The following is an 11,013-nucleotide window of genomic DNA, read 5'->3' as shown; positions in this document are numbered from 1 at the left end:
ATAGCGTTTCATGCACAGTTCTGGAGAGTTTTAATTGTTTTTGTACTTTCCAATGATTTTACTGATGATGACATTTACAATGCTTTTTTCATCATCAGACAAATTCAGAAAAGCATCAAACAAGCTTTAAATAGCGTTTAATGCACAGTTCTGATGTGGTTTAGTGTTTTTGTATATTTTTTTTTACTTTGTTCACTGAAACATTACAACATGCATTTTCAGAATCAGACAACCTTAAAAAAGCGTTTCATGCACAGTTCTGAACAGGTTAATAGTTTTTGTACTTTCCAATGACTTTACTGATGATGACTATTACAATGCTTTTTTCATCATCAGACAAGCTCAGAAAAGCCGTTTCAGCATGGTTCTGGTGTGTTTTACTATTTTTGAACAATCCGAGTTTGTCGTTCATTGGGACATATCAAAATGCACTTCAGTATCAGACAAGCTCAAAGAAGTCAAGTCAAGTCAAGTCAACTTTATTTATATAGCGCTTTTTACAATAGACATTGTCTCAAAGCAACTTTACAAAATCTAGGACCAACAGATACAAAAAACCCCTGTTGAGGAAGCCGAGGGCGACTGTGGCAAGGAAAAACTCCCTGAAAATTACAGGAAGAAACCTTGAGAGGAACCAGACTCAGCAGGGCCCATCCTTCTTGGGTGGCCTGGAGGATACTTTAAATAAATACACAATTTACACAGAGCATACAAACACAGAATTAAATAATCTAAAAGTTATAACTGGTAATAAATAGATAAATAGATAAATAATAATAGAGTTGTTCTTCGCTCTAGTCTTCAATAAAGTCTGTAGTGATTTCTTGTCATTCTTAATGCAATTACTCCAGACCTGTCACATCCGGCACGAGCAGCATAGTTGTCACGGCAGTCTCGACATTAATCCTTAACCTCGGCGGGTAAACAGATTTCCATCAGAATGCCTTTGGAGTAAAACAACAAAGAATGTAGTTAATAATGTACAATGCTAGTTGAGTAAAACAGTGTTTTAGACTCCGGCAGCCCTAATTATTACAGCATAACTAAAAGGGAGAGCGAGCAGGTAACAAGGTCATGAAGGCTTTCACAGGACATCAGCGCCCATCTCCCCACCGTCATCAAACCTGAGTGATCGGATAAGAGAGGCAGAACGACAGCAACCCAACATCCCTGATCACCACAAGTTTCTATGACCAAGAACCCCCAAGCTCTGCGCCTTTGTCTATATTAATCAAAAGCCTGAGAAAATAAATATGTTTTCAGTCTAGACTTAAACATTGAGACTGTGTCCAAATCCCGAACAGAGGCAGGAAGATCATTCCAAAGTTGTGGAGCTTTGTAAGAAAATGCTCTTCCACCAGCTGTGGTCTTTTTAATTTTAGGAACTATAAGTAACCCTGCATCTTGTGAACGAAGTGGACGTGCTGGGTTGTAGTGATTAATAAGTTCACCCAGATACTGTGGAGCCAGACCATGTAGCGCTTTATAAGTTAGTAAAAGTATTTTGTAATCAATGGGGAATTTAACTGGCAGCCAGTGTAGAGATGATAGAACAGGACTAATATGATCAAATTTTTTAGTTCTAGTTAGCACTCGAGCTGTTGCATTTTGAACTAACTGGAGTTTGTTTATGGATCTACCAGAGCATCCAGTTAGAAGAGCATTACAATAATCTAACCGAGAAGTTATAAACGCATGGATCAGTTTTTCAGCGTCATTAACAGATAGTATATTTCTTATTTTAGAGATATTACGCAAATGATAGAAAGCAACTCTAGTAATATTATTAATGTGTGTATCAAAGGAAAGATCTGAGTCTATTGTGACACCCAAGTTTTTTACATCTGGGCTGGGAGTAACAGAGAAAGTGTTTAGGTTTAGCACCAGGTTAGACAACTTGTCTCTTGCAGCTTTAGAGCCAACAAGTAAAACCTCAGTTTTATCTGAATTAAGTAAAAGAAAATTACACGACATCCAGTTTTTTATGTCGTTTACACAATCTTCTATCTTACTGATTGTGTCAGTATCATTTGGTTTGGCTGATATATACAGCTGTGTGTCATCTGCATAGCAGTGAAATTTTATGCCATGTTTATGAATAATTTCACCTAGTGGAAGCATATAGAGTGTAAATAATAGCGGTCCAAGTACCGACCCCTGTGGAACACCACACTTTACTTTTATAGTTTCCGAGCATTTATTATTTACATAAACAAATTGCGAGCGGTCAGTCAGATATGATTGAAACCAAGAGAGTGCGAGTCCTTTAACACCTACTGTATTTTCTAGCCTCTCCAGTAAAATGTTATGATCGACCGTATCAAACGCTGCGCTAAGATCTAATAGAACAAGAAAAGAGACACATCCATTATCAGAAGACATTAACAACTCGTTAACTACTCTAATTAATGCGGTTTCGGTATTATGATTGGGTCTAAATCCTGCTTGAAATTTTTCATGAATACAATTTTCATTCAAATAAGAACATAATTGTTTGGAAACTACTTTTTCTAATATTTTAGAGACAAAAGCAAGGTTTGAAATTGGCCTATAATTAGCTAGTACATGTGGATCAAGATTAGGTTTTTTAATCAGGGGTTTAATAACGGCACTTTTAAACAATTTAGGTACATACCCAAGGCTAAGGGATGTATTGATTAATGTAAGCAGGGGCTCTACAATAGCTGGGAGTAAATCTTTAAGTAAACGAGTTGGAACAGGATCGAGTATACACGATGATGACTTAGATGATTTAATCAACACAGTTAGTTAATTTTGGGAGATTGGATTAAAGGAATTTAGTTGTAATAACTCGTTACTATTATCACCAATGCTGCTCGGAGTGAGTCCATACTTAACATTGGCAAGTGACACACTTTGACTCTGAAGTCGTATTTTTTCTATCTTCTATCTTTCTGTCATTAAAGAATTTTAAAAAATCATCGCTGGTGCAGTCAGGTGGTATATTATGTATTTTTCTGGTTTTATATGTATTTTATGTCTTTTATTCATATCATATCTTATTGATCTTATTGATTGTGAAGCACTTTGTAGCATTGCCTTAAAAAAGTGCTATATAAATAAAGGTTTACTTTACTTTACTTTACTTTACACCTCTGTTTGAGTAGTGCAGTGGGCAGAGCGCATCTCGCATATTTTTCCACCCTAGGTTCGAATCTGGCTTAGGGCGAAACTAAAGTAGGGCCGGTGCTATGGGGGTGCTGGGATGGACATTGCAAACGCCCCCCCTCTTACTTTGTTGAGAGTGACATTGAACTATGCTTTTTCAGCATCAGACAAGCTCAAAGAAGCTCTTTAAGCACATGTTCTAAAGCAGGGGTCACCAACACAGGGACCACGTGAGGGCATGCTCTTAAATAGCACTAGTGACTATAAGCTTCGTCTAAAAATTGTATTTGTGTTGCTGTTCTTTTTGAATCAATAACACTTGCATTGATGTACATTTGAAAATGACAAAACTGAATATAAAATTAAAAAAAAAATGTTTTATGTTTATATGAGCTCTGATCTTGGGTGTGGAGTTTGATATCGTGCGCATAACGCTGAGACAAGCAAGCGAGCGCAACTACGATGTGGAGCGAGATGCGGGTTTTACCCCAAAAAAACAATAATGAAAAAACATTATCGGGAATGCCTGTTTCCCGAAACTGTCGTACCATGTTGGTTTGAACCACCGTAGTCTGAACTACAATGTTTCCAAACGTGTTCGCTCTGATTTCCACAGCGGGAAACGTGCAAAAACTCACAAACTTTGTAATATTAGGCCAAAATATGAGAGTCACTATTATTTAATCTATTCATATCGCCGCCACCACCAACAACAAAAACATTAATAGAAATGACAGTTAAATTGACATAAGCTTAAAAATAATAAATATTCATATATTTTAATTATTATCAGTAAAATAAATTATATACAAAACTTCTTAAAGGACAAAAAAGAGCTATTTTAATACATTTACACTACCGTTTCTGTATCAGTTCCTTGTGGCTCAAGAAGATAAACGGCTGAGAATGTGCCGCATTAAGAACAAACAGCGTAACTCGGTTGGAGTGGGGGTTCGAATGTCATGTCATTTATTTTTATTTATCTTTTTCATAATGGCAATGAAATCTCTCATTGATGAACAATTGATTTATTAACCCTCGCTACCAAGAAAATAATGTTTAAAAATATTACTTAGTTCCTTTGGATTATACCAACAACAAACAATTAATATGTTTTTACTAGTGCACATGGTATTTTTGATAGATAGATTCACCTGCATAATCACAACAACACACTACAACAGATGGACATATGGTGGTGTTATTTTGCTATACAAGGCTGGTATAGGTTGTATCAAATAAAAAGTATACATTTTAAAGTGTACAATGCAAAAAAAAAAAAAAAATGTGTAGATGATTGTGAAAAGAGGTGTGTATGTGCCTGTTTGTGCATACATGTGCACACCCACATACACAGATTACACATAAATGTGCCACAATTCTGTTACATTCAGAATTAAGTTCCTTCTTTGTTTCAGAAAAGTTGTGTGCAGTGGGTGATTATGATTGTCCATAATAAAAAGCACTTTGCATTGAGTCCTTTTTTCTGTCACCGAGAAAAGGGATTAGAGTAAAGGAGTAATTAGCCTCTACCAAACAGCTGAAGTGATCACAAAAATGATGCAACTTTCAAGGATAATTTTTCAGCTGCAGGCTGTAATTTTACACATAGGTTTCTTAAAACAATCTACCCAATATTTTTTAGTTTAACACATGTAAAACAAGAAGTAGATATGACCCAAACAAGATTATTTAAATAGAGCTTATTTTCACCCAAGTATTTAGACTCAAAGTAAGATCAGCCAAATGGTTGACCAGACCATTAAGGGGTTAAACAACTGTAAAGCTTTCTATGTTGTCTCTTCTGATTTGTTTGTAGTCAATAACAGTTTTCAGCACTTTAACACTTTTTCATACGCCTAGAAATAAACACATTTCCACATAAACCATAAATTTTAAGGGTAAATTTGATGTTGACCTTTTTCATGCTTCATGCATGGTTGAGTCATGTAATAATTAAGCAATGTGGAGCAATGCATGCAGGCCAAGAAACACGTCACCAATTAATAGAAATATGTTTGGCCTATAACCCCAACCCACCCTCTAACACACCCTTTATTTAAACCTTAATTTATTCCTCCACTATTCATTTTGTAATTTTACATATCATTATGTTCACTTATTTTACAATCGTTTCATTCATATATTAATTAATTCATTTATCCATTAACCATTTATTTAATTCATTCACATGATTTACATATTTTACATTTTAAATGTTTGTACAAGATTAATGTAAACTTTTTGCTTTCATGGCGTTATGACTACCGTTCTTTAACTGCTTCCTACGTCATCGATTACGTAGTCACCAGGAACTACGCTTATGGCAGGCCGTTTTAACATAAAATTGGCTTCACCACCTTTACATTACAGATATCTGTAATTCATTTATGACTAGACATATTACTTAATTAAGATATCTCTAATTATATTTTGACTAGGTAAAATACCAATTTGAAATATCTGTAATTACATTCTGACTAGTATAAATGACATAAGATTTACCTGAGTTGTATGGAGGCTCCAGTTCAAGATATCTGCTATTAATTACTGACTATCTGAAATGTACGTTTCTCTACAATTAAATCATGACTAGTCATAAAGTAAATTACACATATCTCGCTTTTTGTTCTGTTAGTCATAATTGCAATTAAAGATATCCTAAATATTCTCATTATTTAAGATAACTTAAATGTATTTTTAGATATCTGAAACTTAGATTCGATTAGTGCAAATTAAATTGCAAATAATGACTAGGCAAAACTAAGTTAGGGATATCCAGAACTGTATTTTTGACTAGTCAAAAGTCCTTTTAAGATATCTCCAAATAAATTAAAGATATCTTGAAAAAATTTTTTTATTTAGACGGCTTTTGTATATCGGATATATTGAATTATGATTCTGTCTAGTCAAAACGTCACAGATTTACGTAGCATTTTAGCGCCACATTTATTAAGCCAGTCAGGCCAGTCGAACTCACATTCTCGTGTTTTTAACACGATTTTTAGTGCTGCAGCTCGTGCTCGACAGGAATTAAGCAACACGTATAAAGTGGTTTTACATCAATAAAAAAAATCACACAAGGTTTTAAAAGATTTATTTATGAGCACTACAATTATCACATATTTATTAACCTTCACTATAAATAAATATATAAAATGCATTTAAAAAAATAAGGTTTGTAGTAGGTGAGAGAAATGAATGTGGTTTGACAAAAGTGAATACATCATATCAGACTTTAATAAGTTTATTTGTCTCCATTATTAAATGATAACAAATGTATTAATCTTCATTTAAAATTAATATAAAATAAATACAAAACAAAAGTTATTTAAAAATATAAGGTTTGTAGCAGGTAAGGGACATTAATGTGATTGTTTAAAAAATGGTTTAACATTAATTTATCAAATTATACAAAACTTTAATACATTTATTTATTTGCACAATGATATTAAAAATCATTACATTTATAAAATAAGACCAAATTTATTTCTATAATTAAGGTTTGTAGGATGTGAGGGACATTAATATGTGTTGACTTTATTAATTTAAATCATATCAGAGTTTAATAGATGTATCTCTAGTATACACTTATTATGGATTTACTGATTGTAATTATAAATTAAATTAAATAAATTAAAATGAAATAAAAATTAAAGCAGTTTTTTTATAAAACAAGGTTTGTAGGTTGTGAGGGACATTAATATGTTTTTATAAAAAAATATTTTGACTTTATTATATTAAATCATATCAGAGTTTAATAGATTTATTTATATCCAATGTAAAAGTATTAGGATTTATTGATGGTAACCATAAATTAAAATAAAATAAATATAAAAGTAGTTTCTATAAAACAAGGTTTGTAGGGTGTGAGGGACATTAATCTATGTTTATAAAAAATAGTTTGACATTAATTCATCAAACCATATCAGACTTTAATAGATTTAGTTATCTTTAATATACATTTATTATAAAATAAATTACAATAAAAAAAAAAAACAAGTTTATAGTAGGTGAGGAACTTTGATTGTTTGCATATAAGAATGCTAAAAAATTTCGTGAGACCATTATAGATTTATTCATCTCCAATATAAAATTATCACAGTTTTACTGAACTTCATTTAAAATTAATATAAAATAAATATTAACTTTTAAAAAAATATATAGGGTTTGTAGTAGATGAGAAAAATTGATGTGTTTGTATAAAAATAGTTTGACATTAATGCATCAAATCATTGATTGACAAGACTTGAATGGATTTATTCCTCTGTAATAAGTGCAGAGTAAATGTTTCCTACTTTTATACGTTAGCTGAAGTGGGAGCTTGATCAGCGGTTTCATTTTAATCTTTCTTTAAATAAATACATGTAATCTTAAAATGATTATAAAATAGTTTTTGTAGTATGTTGCCTACTTTCATGTGTAAGAATTCGTAAAATAAGTAGGTGTTAGGTGTTTTTTCAACCATTTATATAGATTGGAATGGCGAATGTCAAACGAATGTTGAATATTAAACTAACTTTACCGCAGTCCCAATCCCAAAATTCCGCAGGCAACAGTTTGGACGGCTCAGTGGTATCACAAAGGGGCCTAATGCACGCAATTTCTATAATTCCGATATATAAAAATGTCATTTTGACTAGTTATAATTACGTTAGAGATATCTTGAATTATAATTACGGATGTGTGACCCTTCCAATGACGAATCTAGTGACGTCATTTGAGATATCTTGAAAGCCATTGTATAGTCAGAACGTGTTTGTAGATATCTTGAATGACCATTCTGTTTAGTCAAAACGTCACAGATTTACGTAGCATTTTAGCGCCATCTTTATGAAGCATTTTGGCATTGTTTGCATTTGTTAATCAGTGGTCTGCATGCGATGTCAGGCCAGTCGAACTCACATTTTTAGATTTTTAGTGCTGCAGCTCGTGCTCGACAGGAATTAAAAATGGTTTTACATCAATAAAAGAATTCACACAAGGTTTTTAAAAGATTTATTTATGAGCACTGTACAATTATTACATATTTATTAATCTTCACTATAAATAAATATATATAATGCATGTAAAAAAAATAAAGTTTGTAGTAGGTGAGAGAAATGAATATGTGGTTTGACAAAAGTGAATACATATCAGACTTTAATAGATTTATTTATCTCCATTATTAAATGATAACAAATGTATTAATCTTCATTTAAAATTAATATAAAATAAATACAAAACAAAAGTTATTAAAAAATATAAGGTTTGTAGGAGGTAAGGGACATTAATATGATTGCATAAAAATTGTTTAACATTAATTTATCAAATTATACAAAACTTTAATACATTTATTTATTTGCACAATAATATTAATATACATTACATATATATAAAAAAGACCAAATTTATTTCTATAATTAGGGTTTGTAGGATGTGAGAGACATTAATATGTGTTTATAAAAAATAGTTTGACTGTATTAATTTAAACCATATCAGAGTTTAATAGATTTATTTATCTTTAATATACATTTATTATAAAATAAATTACAATAAAAAACAAGGTTTGTAGTAGGTTAGGAACGTTGATTGTTTGCATATAAGAATGCTAAAAATTTCTTGAGACATTTATAGATTTATTAATCTCCAATATAAAATTATCACAGATTTACTGATCTTCATTTAAAATGAATATAAAATAAATATTAACTTTAAAAAAATATATAAGGTTTGAGTAAACTGCACACATTAAACCATTATAGGAATAGTTCAGCGAGTTCACCCAGATCAGTCAAGACATGTCTGGAGTAGGGTTGGGCGATATTGCAGATTTTCATACCGTCATACCGTCATCAGGAAATATATACTATATATATAAATATATATATAACTGGAGCTGCTAAGATTGTTAAACAATAGGAATCAATTGTCACCCACACTTTCAAAAAGATGGTTCTTTACAGGTTCTTTAGTAAAGACATTAGTTGTACATAGAACCATGAACACTTAAAGAACCATTTGCATGTCTAAATTGCTCTTTGTATGATGAAAAGGTTCTTCAGATTGATGCAGAATGTGTTGTGTATGGTTAGCACCAAAAAGTGTTTTGCTATTGCTTATAACAATAGAAGAACCCTTTTTGGTGCTATATAGAACCATACACAACACATTCTCATCAATCTGAAGCGCAATTTGAAATGCAAAAAACTATTTAATCATGCAAATGGTTGTTTGAGTGTCCATGGCTCTATATAGAATCAATGTATTTACTAAAGAACCCCTAAATAAATCTTTTTAAGATTATTATTATTATTATTATCTCTGTAAATATGTGCCCAAAAAAGGTTCTCAACTCACATCCAGGTCTTAATTTATATCCTCCAACTACTCAATAAACTTTACCGTAAAGCTGAAAACTGCAGCCCGCCATTTTAAACAGCGGGTGTTAAGGTGAAGTTCATCTATTTTTATAATTCAAATAAACTCATACTGTGTAATAAACCATGTAGTCTAGTCTCGGTGACAAATTAAGACCTGGATGTAGAATTTAAACTCCAAACAAGTCATAAATGATCGATTACATCTGTAGTATGTAAAATATTTGGATTTTGAGTTATCATTATTGTTTGCTTTAAAGCATTTGTTAAACGGCAACTGGCTTGAATAAAAAGTGCGGGAAGGCAAGCTAGAGTTTAGTGTAAGTTAGCGGTTTGGTTTAACTAGCTGTCTCGGTTTGCCAACTTATTTCCAAGCGAGCTAACATCTTTCACGAAAACTACGCAAAACTGATAGAAGCTGCGTCTTGTAAAGAATATACTAACATGAGAGCAATTCATGGCATGTATTTTTTACAAGACACCTGATGAACCAAATACTAAAGATAGTTTTCAAAATCGACGATTAATGCACCCACTCACCTCACTGAGACTGTCCGTGTAACGGGTCGTTTTTCCTCCGCCTGGTTGTAGCTAGTGAGGTTCACATTTCACCTTCAAAATGTATCCCTCCGCCTCCTGGTGTAGTTCGCTTTTATTAGCAGATGCCCGTTAGGTGTTTCGTTTAGAATTCTCTAGTTTAAATTATTACTACGTCTGGAATATCTGTAATATTAGTGTATTACCGAAAAAGACCATAATATTGCTACATTAATTGATCAAAACAAAGGGCTCCTCCTATGACACATTAATACAGTTACACACTGTTAGAGAGCAGAACTCAGATAGTTAAGTTCATTTGACTCATTCAGATTTCCATTTCATTGAACTTATTTAAAAACTTAAATGAAAACACTGAAAACTTGTAAAATCTAGTTGAAATTACAAAAATTTTGATAAGTTAAAGTAAAGAAAGATGTTATCTTGACTTATTGCTCAAATAATTTTTTACAGTGTATATATACAGTATATCTATATACAGGGGTTGGACAAAATAACTGAAACACCTGGTTTTAGACCACAATAATTTATTAGTATGGTGTAGGGACTCCTTTTGCGGCCAATACAGCGTCAATTCGTCTTGGAAATGACATATACAAGTCCTGCACAGTGGTCAGAGGGATTTTAAGCCATTCTTCTTGCAGGATAGTGGCCAGGTCACTACGTGATGCTGGTGGAGGAAAACGTTTCCTGACTCGCTTCTCCAAAACACCCCAAAGTGGCTCAATAATATTTAGATCTGGTGACTGTGCAGGCCATGGGAGATGTTCAACTTCACTTTCATGTTCATCAAACCAATCTTTCACCAGTCTTGCTGTGTGTATTGGTGCATTGTCATCCTGATACACGGCACCGCCATTGGATGTACATGGTCCTCCAGAATGGTTCGGTAGTCCTTGGCAGTGACGCGCCCATCTAGCACAAGTATTGGGCCAAGGGAATGCCATGATATGGCAGCCCAAACCAT

General features: G+C 32.6%; 1 long non-coding RNA gene across 1 annotated transcript; it reads right to left on the bottom strand.

Moving 5' to 3' along the window:
• Positions 1–463: 463 nt before the first annotated feature.
• On the bottom strand, positions 464–10,095 carry LOC134334758 (uncharacterized). Its single transcript, XR_010015523.1, has 2 exons — positions 10,029–10,095; positions 464–944 (listed from the first exon to the last, which is right to left on the bottom strand). It is a non-coding gene; the product is annotated as an uncharacterized LOC134334758 (long non-coding RNA).
• Positions 10,096–11,013: the final 918 nt, after the last annotated feature.

This window comes from Trichomycterus rosablanca, chromosome 20 (assembly GCF_030014385.1).
Source record: "Trichomycterus rosablanca isolate fTriRos1 chromosome 20, fTriRos1.hap1, whole genome shotgun sequence".
Taxonomy (NCBI): Eukaryota; Metazoa; Chordata; class Actinopteri; order Siluriformes; family Trichomycteridae; genus Trichomycterus; species Trichomycterus rosablanca.
The sequence above is the reverse complement of the archived record's forward strand: the minus strand, read 5'-3'. Positions and strand labels throughout refer to the sequence as shown.